The sequence below is a fragment of the Panthera leo genome, chromosome D4 (genome assembly GCF_018350215.1).
Source record: "Panthera leo isolate Ple1 chromosome D4, P.leo_Ple1_pat1.1, whole genome shotgun sequence".
In the NCBI taxonomy this organism is placed as follows: domain Eukaryota; kingdom Metazoa; phylum Chordata; class Mammalia; order Carnivora; family Felidae; genus Panthera; species Panthera leo.
In genome coordinates this window covers 69,360,102-69,375,929 of record NC_056691.1, presented here as the reverse complement: position 1 = coordinate 69,375,929, position 15,828 = coordinate 69,360,102, and the positions used below count along the sequence as shown (strand labels likewise).

Sequence of the window (15,828 nt, the reverse complement as noted above, 5' to 3'; positions counted from 1 at the left end):
TGGATTTTTTCCCCCTTTTTCATAATCTTTGTAACTTTGGGAGCAGTCCTTTGTGTTGCTGAAGGTTTTCCCCCTCTTTAGCATTTGACCAAAACCTTTGGGGTAATTTGTTGGCAGTATTGAACAAATCTGGGTGATGGTGGCTGGTACGAAACTGGGTTTAGGTTGTCATTTAATTCAGTTTCACTGTTAATCCAATCTAATCCACTTCATTTATACATTCAACAATTATTTTTTAAGCACCTACCATATGTCAGGCACTCTTCTAAACACTGAGGAAACAACTGTAAGCAAAACAAAGCCCCTGCCCTCAGGGAGCTTATAATCTAGTACAGAACAAAAATAATAAATAAAAGATATATGTTATTATGTTAGGTATGTTAAGTGTTCAATAAAAATAAAGCAGGAGGAGAGGATAGAGAAGGAGGATTTGTCCTTTTAGAAACCCCCTAAAACAATAGATTGAACAAGGTAGAAGTATACAATTTTTTTTTCTCGTGCAAAATCAAAGAGTCCAGCTCTTTATCCCCTTGTTCCACCATCCTCAATATATAGCTTGCACATCGTGGTTTTACATGGCCGCTTCAGCTCCAGCCGTCACATCTGGAGGAAAGGGAAAGAGAAGGACATGGCCCTGTCTTGAAGGTATTTCCTGGAAGTTGTGCACATTATCTCTATTTTCGTTATTTTGGTCAGATATTAGTCACATGGCCACACGTAGCTGCAAGAAAGACCGAGCAGATGTTTTCTTTATTCCAGACTTCATTCCATGCCTGGATAATACTCAGAGGTCTTTTTCATAGAAAAAATAGAGAGTGGATAATGGGGGATAACCATAGGTTGTGAGCGAAGACCTCTCTGAGGGGCCATCATCTGAATAGAGACCAGGACGACATGCTTTTCATCTAATCCATTGAATTAATCAACTTACCTGAGTGCCTCCTCTGTGCTTGGTATTAGAGATGTAAAGATGAATAATAGTGCAAGGTCTTGTCCTCAAAGGCTTGCAATCCAGAGCAGAGGTGGCAAACTGGCAACACAAGGGCAGTATCTAGCCAGCATGTGTGTAATTTGTTTGGCTGACACATGTTTTAACAATTAGGAAATTTCAGATTAGAAATTACACTAACAATTAGAAAAAGTCAGATTTCTAGGTTCTCATAGAACTTGAGAAGATCTGGTAATATAAAATCTGCCTTCCCACACAGCTGAAGTTGAGTAGCAGCTGACCTTTGTAAGTTGGTCATGAGCTCTGTAGTTTGCTCCAGTCTCCACCATTCCCAACTGTAACACACTGGTTTGTTTTACTCTTTTCTCTTTACCAGCCTGGTCCTTTAGGCAGTTGAATTTGCAGTTCAAGAGGTAAACGGAAATGATTAAAATAAAACCAGCTTCATGATTTTGCTTCTTTCGCCATTGAGGATCCACATCTACTTGTCTCTTCCTTGAGTGTCCAAGAGAATTACAGGAGTTCTAGTAAAATTTACTCTCAATTTCTGTTTTTCTTGATCACGTGATATAGTGGGAAAAACACCACACTTTGAGTCAGAAGACCTGAGTTCAAATTCTGTCCTTTATAGCTGGCTGGATTAGTAATCTTAGAAAACTTCCCTCCCCTCTTTGGGCCTTAGTTTCCCTAACTGCAAAAGAAGAGTGAGGGTAATCATTCCTGGTCTCCTGGTCTTCCGGGATTTGAGGAAGGGCAAACAAGATAATATAGGTGGAAAAGATTTGTAAGGTGAAGGTGCATCATTGTGGCAAGGAGCAAAAAGCCATTCAGACTCTAAGCCCTGAATGAGTCCTGAAGCATGACACAGGAATGGAGCATAGCCTTGCCTGTGAAAATTGGAGCTGGGAACTGGGAAGCTATTAAAAATTGAGGTGGCTTGTGCTCTGTTGGTAGGAGTGGAAATTGGTGAAGTCCCTATGGTATGGAGGCTCCCCCCAAAATGAAAACTAGAACTACCATATGATCCAGCAATTCTACTTCTGGGTATTTATCTGAGGAAAACAAAAACATTAATTGAAAAGGTATATGTGCTCCTATGTTCATTGCAGTATTATTTATGATAGCCAAGATATGGAAGCAATCTAAGTGTCCATCAATAGAATAGATTTAAAAAAAGATGTACACACACGCATACATACACACACACACACACATACACACGATGGAATATTTCTCAGCCATAAAGAAGAATGAAATCTTGTCATTTGTGACAATGTGGATGGACCTAGAGTTATTATGCTGAGTGAAATAAGGCAAAGAAAGACAGATACTGTGTGATTTCACTTATATGGGAATCTAAAAAACAGAACAAATGAATAAACAAAATGAAACAGAAACAGGCGCATAAATACAGAGAACAAACTGGTGATTGCCAGCAGTGGTGGAGGTGGGGGATGGAGTAACAAGTAGAATAGATGACAGGGGTTAAGAGGTACAAACTTCCACTTATAAAATAAGTCACAGGGATATTACGTAGGGTGATATTATGTAGGGGTAGGGTGTACAGTCAATAATATTGTAATAACTTTGAATAGGGACAGGTGGTAACTGGACTTCTCAAGGTGATCATTTCATAATATATAAAAACATAAAATCACTATGTTGTACACCTGAAATTAATACAATGTATGTCAATTATAAGTCAATGAAAGAAGAAGGAATTGAAGTGGCTACTTTCTTTTTCTAGGGCCACATGAGTTATTTTCCTTTTTTTTTCTACCTAAGCCTATCTCCCTCTTCTTTGTAGACTGTTTCTTTTTTCTTCTTCTTATGTACTAGGCAAGAATGGTAGTTCCAGCTCTAAAGCTACATAACCTTTTAATTTAACTGCTACTGATCAATTAATGCCAGTCTCTGCATCTTTAATTTCAAGTTCTCAAGAGAAAGATTCTTTTTTTAAATTTTTAAATGTTTGTTTATTTTTGAGAGAGAGACAGAGTGCAAGTGGGGGAGGGGCGGAGAGCGAGGGAGACACAGAATCTGAAGCAGGCTCTAGGCTCTGAGCTCTCAGCACAGACCCCAGTGCAGGGATTGAACTTATGAACTGTGAGATCATGACCTGAGCTGAAGTCAGATGCTTAACTGACTGTGTCACCCAGGCGCCCCTCAAGAGAAAGATTCTTAACTAATACATTGGCTTCCCCAGGGTCAAGGGACAAGCTTGAGACCATGGACGCAGGAAGCAGGAATCACACAGTTCAAATATGGCAGCTTAGGCCCAGTCCTTCAGCAGGTACTGAGCATAGCCAGTCCTGGAGCAAGGGATGTTTCTGGACAAGGATGTTAAGCATGTCTTCTGCAACATAAAATACTTAACATTACACCTACAATGATTCTGTCTTGAATGGCTCTGTTGACAGTTCTTCTGGCAAGTGGGGTGGAAGGCTCTTTCTAAAGAGACAAGCCATCTGAGACAACTCTGTAATGAAAACATGATCATTTCCAGGTTATGGACATGTGTACCAAAGTTCTTTGAAAAATTATGCCACCTTGGTCCTCTGTGAAACATACTTAATCTATAGCTGCTGCTAACTTCTGGGCTCCAAAAGAGGGAATGGTGCTCAAAGAGGCTGAGGAAATGAAATGAGGGTTTCCATGGCTACCAGCTTGAGTGTGCATAAGACAAAAGTGTTTGAACTGCAAATCATCAATTCGTCCAAAATATTTTCCCTCTTCTATTTCACTTGTTTACTTGGTAAGCAGAGAAACAGAGCAGAGAATGTTCTGGTACAAATACATAGCCTGAGGGAAATCAGAACCTTTCCAGCTGCCAGGAACATCCCAAACAGAGCTTTGAGTGTTCAACAAATTTTGGGGACACTCAGAACCAGCTTGGGTAAATGTAGAGACCAGGAGTTTGGGTCTCATTCCTGTCAGTCTCTAGCTGGGTGATGTTGGGTGAAAACTTTACCTGAGTTTAGATGTTCCTCTTTAAAAGATGTATATTCTGGTTGAATGTGAACCCTTAATTGAGGTTAGTGCTAGCTCAACCTAGCTCAGATAAGATTACACTCACCTGCATGTGAAAAAAAACAAAAACAAAAAACAAACACAAACCCTCAAGTCAAGAATGGCTTCAACACTTAAAGTTTTATCTCTTGAGTAAGAGGCAATGATGATGTGGTGAAGTCATCAGGGACTCAGGCTTCTCCTTCCTGTTTTCTGATCCACCATCTCTAGGGTGTGGCCCTCATCCTCACCAGCCAAGGTGACTGGCAGAATCTAGCTATTATATCTATGTTCCAGACAAGAGGATGGAGGGTGGTGCATTTCTGTAATTCCCTTCCCTTTAGTATGGGCTGGATCTACTGAATAGAATACTGCAAAAGTGATATGAGGTCATTCCTCAGATTAGGTTATAAACAGACTTGGGGTGCCTGAATGGCTCAGTCTGTTGAGCATCTGACTCTTGATTTCAGCTCAGAACGTGATCCCAGAGTCATAGGATCGAGCTCCACATTGGGCTCTGAGCTGACTGAGGAGCCTGCTTAAGAGTCTCTCTCTTTCCCTCTGTCATCTGCTCGTCTCTCACTTCACTCTCTCTCTCTAAAAAACCCAACCCAAACCCAAAAGACCGTATCCACTCTTGTCTCCCTCCCACCCCCCTCCCTTTTCTCCTTTTTCCCTCTCCTCTCCCGCACCCCGCTGCCAGCTTCCCTGGTGCTGGGGGAAGTGAGCTGCCATGTTATGAGGCAGCCCAATGGAGAGGCCCATTTGGCAAAGAACCGAAGCATGCCAACAGCCATGTGGGTGAACTTAAAAGCAGATTCTCTAGTCCCAGTTACACTCTGAGACAACTGCAGCCCTGGCTGACAGCTTAGCAGCAACTTCATGAGCAACCTTGAACTCCAAGTGTCCTGCTAAAGCTGTGCTCAAGATTCCTGACCCACAGAAACTTTGAGATATGAAATGCTTGTCATTTTTAGCTGCTAAATTTTTGGGTAACTTATTGTGCTGTAATAGAAAATGAATTCACCCTGCAACTGCTTTAGTTCAGTGAACTTTGGATAAATATAGAGACCACCAGAGACAGCCTAAAGGGAAACTGGACTCAGAACCTCCTGGTTCTCCCAGGTGGTACATGAACAAGCATTTGGGCTGAGGCTTTGCTCAATTTCCTATCATTTGGATATTTTCCTAAAATTTGTTTAGAGGAAAAGAATGAAACCACTGTGAGCACTCCATCCATAGAGCAGAACTGACTTAGCACCCATTCTCAGAGCCTGTTCTTCGCATGCTGTGGTTTGACCCTGTGCTCTGGGGCATGGGGCATAGATCTGGCACAGACGGGGCAGATGGATGGCGCTGACTGTGCTTGCCCTTGCTGGCTTCAGTGTTGTCAGAAGCAGGCTCTCTGGATCCAGGGTCTGCATGGCTAGAGTCAACCCTACGCAGACACCAGCGCACACAGTGCCATTATGGAAATCACACAAGGGCCCTCTTCCCTGGATGTTGTAGCTGTGCCAGGGGGCTCGCCTGGAGCAGGTGATTGAAGCTCTCATGTGTTCCCCTGGCCTCTGGATTGGAGCAGGATGGCTTGCAGCTCTCATGTGTTCCCCTGGCCTCTGTGCAGGACCAAGGGCCCTATGGGTGATGATGCTGCCTCTGAGGACCAGTTGCATAAGCCATCAAGAGGATGATAAGTAAACCACCTGGTTCTTCTCACAGGGCTGATCTAAGCTCAGAAGAATGGCCTCCTGAAAATAAAATTCTCTTGATTTTTCACCAGGTATAACTTGAGTGAAAAGAATAGATCACAAGACAGCATGAAGAGTATGATCCCATTTATTAATAATTATATGCACACATATAAACACAAACAGATTTCTTGTATTAACATTAAGATGCTAATAATCTCTGGATAATGGAATGGATAATGTTTATTTTCCTCATGTTTTTCTTTCTGTAGTATTTTATTATTTTTCAACATAAGAATGTCTTTTAAGTAGAAAATAACAATAAATCCTCTTTTCACTTTGTAAAAACACCCTTTTCTCTTTCATTTGCATAGTGCTTTGCAGTTAAGAAAATTATCTTCAATTCACAGATTTAGTAACTGAAATTCAGAGAGGAGAAGTTGATTGGCTTACTCATGGAGACCATCCTCCACTCACCTTTTCTCTCTGTCTCCCTGCCCATCCCCCAGGGGTCACCCATCTAGAATTTCATCTGATATCATCAAGCTTATATAACTTGGATTAGTCCTTTCCCCTTTCAGTTTTCTCATGAGGCTAGTAATAAATAGCACCTACCTCAGAGGGACATTGTGAGATTAAATGTGCTAATGTGTGTGAAGCACTTAGCATAGCCCCTAGCATTAATATCTGTTAGTGTTGGTTATTCTTGTGTGACTTTAGAAAAGTCATTTCCCCTGTCTGGGTCTATTTCTTCAAATTCAAAATGCATGGATTGGACTTGATAACTATTGAAAATTCTGCATTTCAATTCTCTGGTTCCAAAATTTCGTTGCTAACGTATGAAACAAAGTTGATTTCAAGAAGATGGATTGCAGGAAGAAGTTGTTATTCATTACTCTGTTGAATTAGCTCAAAAATGATTTGAATTTATGAACACCTAAAAAGAATCTGGGGGAAGGGTGTTCCTGGCAGAGGAATAGCATGTGTATACACCCTGGCAAGGGCTAGGCAACCTGGTGGGAATGATAGGAGAAGCCTGGTGCCGGGGGTGTGGGCTGACAGCTCTTTCCAGAACCAGGTTCATAGCTACAGTCAAGGGAATGGTGTCCTGCTTCCCAGTGAGCCCTCCACAGCAGGTTGCCAGACAGCTGAGGTGTTTTTAAAGGTGTAGCATATTCTCTTAGCGCCAGCTTTACATATCTGCTTTTGCTCATTTGTGTTGGACTCAAGAACATGAGAAGAGTGTTCAGTTCATGCCACATCGTAAATCACAGGCCTGGATATGGCTTTTCTGTCTTCAACAAGCCCACTAGGACATCTGTGGGGATTCCCTGCCCTGATGGAGCAGATATGGTGAGCTAGGAAGCTGCTGGGACAGAGACATTCTGGAAGTCCCTCTTCAAAGCTGATTCGGGATGTGCAGCTGCATAGCTGGGAGCTTGGGAGCATGTGGGTCATGGGGAAGTTGAACAAGGTGGCCAACCATTGACATGATCTGGTTGGGGAACAGTGTCCTGGCCTTTGTTAAGTAGCTGAAGATGACACGCCCCTTACCATGGTGTCATTGTGCTCATCTTGTGTAAGGGGATTGGTCAGTAACATTGTTGGCAAGTGAAAAGAGTCATTTTTACTCAGCTTTTTGAGGATGGGAATGGAGTTAGAAGACAAAAAAACCCCAAACAGGATGGAGGATGCTGGCCTCTGTCCCATCCATTTTTCTTTCCTATTTTTCACCTCTCTGATAAAACACTGATGAACTACTTTCTGTTTGGATGGTGTTGGAACACTGCCAACCAACTCTCAGTGCATACTCCGCTCATCCAAGTCTTCAGGGCACTCTGCGAACATAGTGACCTGGTCGTATTGTTCCCCTTTCATGGCTCCCCACTGGGTGGAGCAAAAATGCCCTAGCATGGTGTGCAAGGCTCTTTGTGATCTCATGTCAACCCTCCATTCCAGCCTCTTCGTGAAGCAATCCCGTTCCCTCCATCTGAAACCATAGACTGTTAGAACTAGAATGGGTTTGGAAATCACGTAGTTTTTTTTTTTTCTTAAGAAACATGAAGGATTTTTCTTAACAGAATCTTATCTGGATCATCAAAAGGGCAGAGATTGTCTAGCTGAAGTCATTATAATGGTAGTGGTGGGAACCCGAGGCTCAGTCTTACTTGCACTCCTTATCTTTCCTCCCAAACCTGCAACGGCTTCTGAATTTATAGAGGGACTGTAGGGCCAGGTGGCGAAACTTGAAAATCATTGATCTGATTCAGTTCTCCCCAGTTACATAGAGGGTGGGTTACTTGCCCAGGGTTTCTGAGCTGGTATATTGAAGAGTCTGTTCTCCAAGATCCAGGGCAGTGGCCTGGCCTATGTGTCTTCCCATTCTCACCTGCACTGTTCCTGCTCTGATGTAGACTGTAAGCTCCTTTGAGATGTTATACAATTGCATTTGCAGGCAAAGTTCTTTCCACAAGGTGCAACTAAAAGTAAGGTGCTAAGTATCTTTGGCCATATATTCCTTTCCCAATTATTGGGTCTTTAGGATCTTGAGGGTGTGGCCACACCATATTGCTTTGCAAAGTCATCCAGACTCACAAAGTCCCAACAAGGAGCCTCTTTTTTTGAAGGTTTACTGATGAGCCCTTTGAAACATCCTTCAGCTCTTAGGGAATATTTTCCTCCCAAATAAACTTCTTGGCACTGGATCAGATTACCTTAAAAATTTCATCTTTGCTGATTATTTAGTTTCACATCATTCTGAGGAATCCTGTTCTAGCATCCAGGAATTCATAAAGCTGGAGAATGTGCTTCTTTTTCCTCATCTCACATGATGTCCTTCTACTCTTTGGCCTATCCAGTTTCTGGTAAAATTTGGTCAGAACTGACTTTATCTGTTCCATTTACCATGCTGGATGGGAAGACTCATATCCTGGGTAGTAATTGCAAGCATTTGAATTCATGACCAGCTGATTATTTTTGGTGTAATAAATAGGATGGGGAGGCTGAAGTTGACTGGGAGTAAATTTAATGTTCAACTTGAAACTCTGAAAATGGCCTTCCTGACTCGATGATGGTGATGATGTAGTGATGATGGGGATAATAGCATCTGATGTTAATTTTGCATTGACTTTGTGCCACGCTCCATGCTGAGTAGTTTACATATGTGATCTTTTTTCTTTTAAATCCCCATGAAAATCTCATGGGGCAGATTCATTTTAAAGGTGAAAAAAAAAAAAAAAAAAGGAAGGTCAGAGGGGCTAGGTCATTGCTTGTGGTTATATACCAGAAAACGGTGCAGCCACCAAGGAAAGGCACTTATTACAACTCTGTGTATGATACCACTTCCATGTTAAAGTCAAGAGAATAGCACACACAATGAAAGAGCATGACAGCTGAAGGTTAAGTTGCTTCAGAGCCTGTTAAAGAATGTGGTTTTCTGAGAACCCTACTTCACCTCCGTTCTTTGGGAATGGCCTCTGGGGACAGACTGGACAGCCATATTAGTACAAGATAACCCTTACCCCTGGCCAGAGCTGATTGGTCCAGGGATAGATACCTGACTATCAGGCAGTCAATTCATCGCCTAATCAGCACCTTATCAGACTCTCCATGCAAATATAAATGAGACATGGGAACTAGAGTAAGTTGGTATTGGGCCTTTGGCCCAAATGATGAGTCAGAGTGGAAAAGAAAACTGAAGTTGGCTTCCCTATGTGCTTATTTTCACTTATCCAGAGTGTTCTCTTGTTATGAGAGCTGTATGGTAGATGCAAAGTGGAACAGGCTTTGAAACAGAGAAGAGAGATTGGTGAACTTGTACCCCATCCAAGGGTCGCAGTGGTTTTGCGGGGCGGCCTCAGAGAGACTAAGAAATCCAAAGCCAGGGAAGCTGTGTATTGGCTTCCCAACCAGTGGGTGGCAGCAGTGGGCCTTAAGAGGTTCCCAGCCAGGGGAGAGGGAAGCTAGGAAAGGAGAGGGAAGGTTGTGTTTCACATTTGCATCAGGCATTTAGAAAGGAACAATCTGCTTCAAAGAGATAAGCCTGGATTATGTATTGCCCTGATCACATAAAAAAAACTTATTAAATCCACTCTAAATGCGAGTATTTCATAGTAATCATTACATTTCTGTCCTTTTTACCCATAGGGGTAGGGATATGCATGTTTGGGTTTATAAGCAAATGTATCATGTTTCTTAGGAGTTCAGGAAGGTATCTCTCTCTGAAAACTGGGGTGGAAAAGAAAAAAAAGGACACAAGGATAAAACAATGATTTCAAGCTGAGCTGAGATTCCCTCCATGGGTTGGTGGTTTTGCTTTGTTTTGTTTTTGGCATGAGATGCACATAAACCCTGAGAAATGTACTTTGTCCAGTTAGAAGTTATTTTTCTCCGTCATTGATGATGTTGGATACTAGCAACTCTGTTTATAATGCACTGTGGGATTAGTTACTCTCTCTCTGTAACACAATCATCATTAAACAAGGGCTTCAGGAAAGCTGGAATCCTTGTTTTGATTGTGGTTACCGTGGCGACCAGTGGCCCATTGGTCCTGAGTCTCTCCTGTGACGCTCACAGTGTTTCCTTGTTCTTTTGTTACATCGTTACATGCAAGTAGCAAGTTACGTTTCCAGTAACTCACGTCAGAGTTTTAACATGCCCAGGCATAAGCAGGGAAAGGCTGTGAGGGAGAGGAGAGCCTCCTCAAGGAGAGGGAAAGGGGTGAGGTTGGATGGCTGCTGTCATCAGGCCTAGAAAGTCCTGTGAGGCCAAATAGACCCTGTCCCTGCCTTGCCTCTGCTTTGTTACCTTCTCCCACGCTATACTCATTGACTTTCCTTCTTTCAACTGGCCTCTGCCCAGGCCTTAGATCCCTTTGGACCCGAGTAAACACCCTCAGCCCCTTGGATATTCTTTTTGTGTTGTATATTCTGGATCAAATGAGCTGTCTGGTCATATAAGCCTGTTGCAAGGTCTAGAGCCTTGATCTGGCCTGGGACCCAGTTGCCTCCTGGGGACAGGGATGTGATGACCTCTCATTGCCACTTCTGCCATATAGTATCAACCACTAAATCCTGGGCTTTCAAGTGTCCCCTGACCCTTGTCACACTCTGCCTCTTCCTAACCATACCATATGTATGTTCCTCTAGGACTCCCACCGTTTACTGAGCCTTACTCCTTTGGACCCTATGCTTATGCCTTACCTACCTGCTAGAATGCCCATTGTCATATTAGCTTTACCCTCCAGAATTTTCCCTTGTCTTTATAGACTTGGCTGGAACCCAGCTCTGGCTTTTCTCTGCCACTGGTCTTTCATCCAGCTTCACATACAACTTGTTCATCTTTTCTGAAATATGACAACAGGCGAGTGGAACAACTTTTATGTAACTTTCTGGCCTGGGGGGTAGCTGTGAAAATTTGTTTCATTGGAACTTTTTGCTGGATTTTAAAAGATGTACAAATAATGCAGGCCCAGCCACAGGTGAGAGCCACAGAGAGGCACATCCCTGTTCCTCTTCTGTCTTAGGGTCCTGTGATCCTTTCTCTGATTTTGGAGAATCAAGCCTTTGCTCAGAAAGCATTACTGCTTCCTTTTGGTTTGCAAATGAAGTTCAACACCTACACAGATGTATCCTCAGCTTGCCTCTGCAGCCTGTGGAACTGGTTTATAGGATGACTGAATGCAGTAGGGTACTATCAGGTTTTATTTATCTCTCTCACCAGTGCCTCTGAAGGTGCTCCATCACACCCCTTCTCCCACCCCGTGTACCAACTCGGAACAGATCCTGTCACTTGCTTGTCACTTCTATCAGTGAAAGAGATCTAATTTTCAATTAACAGCCCATTCCAAACGTAAATCTTAATCCACATTCAGTTCAAAACTCTGTTCGTTGTGTATATAAACCACAATTTCTTTATCCATTCATCAGTTGATGGACATTTAGGCTCTTTCCATAATTTGGAAACCAATTTGACAGTAAATTTCATATATTAAAAAAAAAAAAAAAAAAAAAAAAACTCTGTTCGCACCGTCACCAGCTCAGGCTTGGCCTGTGGCTTGGGGACCCACTTTGTGGCGTTCTGGCCACATGACCATAGATTCAGGAACTCACCAGCCAAGTTTCCTTTCAGAGCCTGTTCTTAGCTGTCTCTGCCCGGACTGATCCTCAGAGCTCGTCGTGTGGGTGGCTGTGTCTCAGGCTTTGGCTCTCAGCTTCAGTGTCCCACCTTAAAAGGACTGATCCTGTCTGAGCTGTGCCCTTGCTCCACTTCCTAGCACATAATTCCTCTCAGCTTTTTCACTATTTTAATTGGTTCGTTAATTTTTTTTTTTTTTTTTGGTTAGCTGAACTATATCTGCTTTTTCCCATAGTAATATTAACTCCAAGATGGCAGAAACTGTGTTTGTCTCGCTTAGAGTTACATCCCCACGGCTTAATTCCATGTCTGTCACACTGAAGGCACTCAAAAATTTTTGTTTAATCAATATGAATTCCTATTTGAAATTCACCAAATGGCCAAATAATAGATTGAAAGATAGGAAATTGCTGACACTTGATTTTTGGGGGGGTGGAATGGGGGCTGGAAAATGGCAATTTCATATGCTTTATCCTAATATTTGAAGCATTCCTATTAACATTAACAGCAAGGTATTAAGATGGTTGCTGTCACTAATATATTACATTTTCCTGAAAATTCAATTCTGTTCAACATAATAAAATGGGAAAAAACCAGACATAATATTGGAAATACTAGTTGCAAAGGATCAGATTACCTACCTGCAGAGTCAATAACAATCACCTGAAAAATTAAGAGTCTTAGAAAAATCAAGAGTCCTAATGAGTTTAGTTAAGTTGGACATACAAAATACAGCCAACTAGAAAATAATTATGAATAAGATGATAGAAAATATCTTATAATAACAACAATAAGACTATAATAATACTATAAGACTACCCCTTACCCCCAAGCCCTGGAAATTAAGAAATACATGTATATGTATATGTATATGTATATGTATATGTATATGTATATCATATGAAGAAAACTATAAAACTTCACAGGGAATTCCTAAAGACAACTAGATAAATGGGTTGATGAAGATGTTTCAGGGTGGAAAGACTCAATATTATAAAAATTCCATTTCTCTCCATAATTAATGTCAACATTTATTTCTATTACAACCAAACCACAGTTTGGGGGGAGGGTAGCCTGACAAAAACAAAGGCAAAGATCATCTGAGAGAAAAAAATTCCAATCAGCCAAGAGTCTTCTCAGAGGCATTGTGAACCTCGGGCCGTGTGGCCGTGAGTGTGCGCTTTGCCCAGGCCCGCCTCCAAGCCACCAACCTGAGCTACGACCATGTCATCACCGTCTTCTTGTCCTACTGTCACCTCTTCCAAGTGGAGTATGCACAGGAGGCCATGAAGAGGGGCTCGACTGCGGTTGGCCCGTGAGGAAAGGACGTTGTTGTTCTGGGCATGGAGAAGAAGTCAGTGGCCAAACTGTAGGATGAGAGAACCATGTGCAAGATCTGTGCGTTGGATGACAGTGTCTGCGTGGTACTTGCAGGGTTCACTGCCGATCTGAGGATGGTCATCAACAGGGCCGGGGTGGAATGCCAGAGTCACCGGCTGACTGACCATGGAGGACCCAGTCACCGTGGAATACAATGACCTGCTACATGGCCAGCCTGAAGCAACACTGCACACAGAGCAATGGGCACAGGCCTTTAGGCATCTCTGCTCTTATTGTGGGTTTCGACTTTGGTGGCATCTTCAGGCTGTATCAGACTGACCCGCAGGGACATACCATGCCTGGAAAGCCAATGCCATAGGTTGGGGTTCCAAGTCTATATGTGAGTTTCTTTTTCTTTTTTAAATGTTTATTTATTTATTTTGAGAGAGAGAGAGAGAAAGAGAGAAAGAGAATGAATCCCAAGTAGGATCCGTACTGACAGCAGAGAGCCTGAAGGGGGTGGGGCTTGAACCTAGGAACTGTGAGATAAGGACCTGACCGGAAATCAAGAGTCCAGTAGTTAACCGACTGAGCCACCCAGGTGCCCCCTGCATGAGTTTCTAGAGACCAATTACACTGATGAAGCCATAGAGAGGGATGACCTGATCATTATACTGGTTATCAGGGCTTTCCTGGAAGTGGTTCAGTCTGGTGACAAAAACATTGAACTGGTTGTCATGAGATGAGATCAACCCTCAAGATTTTAAATCCTGAAGAAATTGAGAAGTATGAAATTGAAAAAGAGAAAAAAAAACAAAAAGAAGAAATAAAAAGAAAGCATGATGGGGTGCCTGGGTGGCTCAGTTGGTTGAGTGTCCAACTTTGGCTCAGGTCATGATCTTGCTGTTTGTGGGTTCCAGTCCCGTGTCAGGCTCTATGCTGACAGCTCAGAACCTGGAGCCTTCTTGGGATTCTGTGTTTCTCTCTCTCTCTCTCTCTCTCTCTCTCTCTCTCTCTCTCTCTCTCTGTGTGGCTCCCCCACTTGTGCTCTCTTTCTTTCTCTCAAAAATAAATGTTAAAAAAAATTAAAAAAAAAAGAGAGAAAGCATCATGATGTTGACAATCTTGTAGTGATTTTTAAATTCAGATCATGGATGATTCTCAAAATGATATGTAGGTATTTCTATTCCATTCATCTAATGTCTCAGTGTCCTGCAGTAAGCTTCTATATTTGTTAACCTTTTCTTTTTTTTTTTTAAAGAGTCTTCTCAAAAAGAAGAGATATGTGTAGGGAATTTCCATGCCTTGTAGCAAACAAACTATCATGCTACAACAATGAAAATAGTGACAGTGGCCCATGAATAGGCTGACAGATGAAAGAAATGGAATGGGAGCTCAAGAGGCTAAATTCACTGGGGCGCCTGGGTGGCTCAGTCAGTTAAGTGTCTGACTTTGGCTCAGGTTGTGATCTCGTGCTCTGTGAGTTTGGGCCCCGAGTCAGGCTCTGTGCTGACAGATTGGAGCCTGGATGGAGCCTGCTTTGGATTCTGTGTCTCCCTCTCTCTCTGCCCCTCCCCTGCTCAGGCTCTGTCTCTCTCTTTTTCTCTCTCAAAAATAAATAAAAAGATTTAAAAAACTAAAAAAAAAAAAAAAAAAAAAAAAAAAAAAAAAAGAGGCTAAACACTTTACATAGTAATTTAGTGTATATATTGGTGACCATGAATTCCAGAGGAGAAAGGGAATGTACCCTAAAAGGTGTTTTGGGATAACTAGCTACCGTTTAGGAAAAAATAAATAAATAAATTCCTGTCTTACACTTAGCACCAAAATAAATTTCAGATGGACTTAAATATTTCTATGTTATTAAACCATGAATATTTTAGAAGAAAATATAAGAGTTATTCAGTCTTAGGAAGGGGCTTTCTAAGCAAATAAACTAAATATACAACTCTGAAGAAAACAGATTGATAACTTTATAATATATGAACAAAAGTATGAACTTCTGTATATCAAAAATATCACAAAGTTGAAAAGGAGCTATCAAAGTGGGAAAATGTTTTCAACATGTGTGATAGCAAAAATAGTTGAAATTCTTAATATATAAAGGACTTTTACAAATCAAAAGAAAAAGTCAAATATCACAATTGAATGGATACAGGACATAAATAGGCAAGTGATGAACTGAGAAAGATAGATGATGAGCCTGTATATAAATGTCAAATTAACCAATAAAGGAGTTGCTTCAACTCAGTTATTCTTGCTGTGTGAAATAATGCACATTTAAGTTATTTTGAGTGGCGCTCTTCTTTTGTTTTTGTTTTTATTGTTATTCGCAACACTTTCTGATCCATAATTTGGTACCAGGAGTGGACTGTAAGTGACCTAAAATGTAGAAATGGCCAAATCATGGAGAAAGAGTCTTGGGCTAAGATGACCCAATTTTTTCTGGTTGAGAAGTTGGTGACTCTTGTTATATCACCGCAAAGCTTTTTCTTAACCTCTTAACCTCTCACTTTAGAATCTTGACTGTATGCCTTCAGAGATATAGTATGGGGCGGGGGCGGTGTGATAGGAGTAACTCAGGTGTTAACATGGGTGGCATAATTCTGTCTTCAGTAGGATTCTACAAGAAAGGGACAAGTTGAGCTGAAGGTGGCCCATCTGAATGCAGAAAGGGAGGAAAATCTAGCTTTGTTAAGAGAAGTTCTTTTTGCCTGTGGCCTTTGA

The 15,828-nt window shown here is 41.8% G+C and overlaps 2 pseudogenes; one reads left to right on the top strand and one right to left on the bottom strand.

The window, feature by feature from the left end:
* The window catches only part of LOC122204581, a 57,251-nt pseudogene extending 46,266 nt beyond the window's left edge, over positions 1-10,985 (bottom strand).
* Positions 10,986-11,107: 122 nt separating this feature from the next.
* On the top strand, positions 11,108-13,933 carry LOC122204580 (annotated as a pseudogene).
* The last annotated feature ends 1,895 nt before the right edge of the window (positions 13,934-15,828 follow it).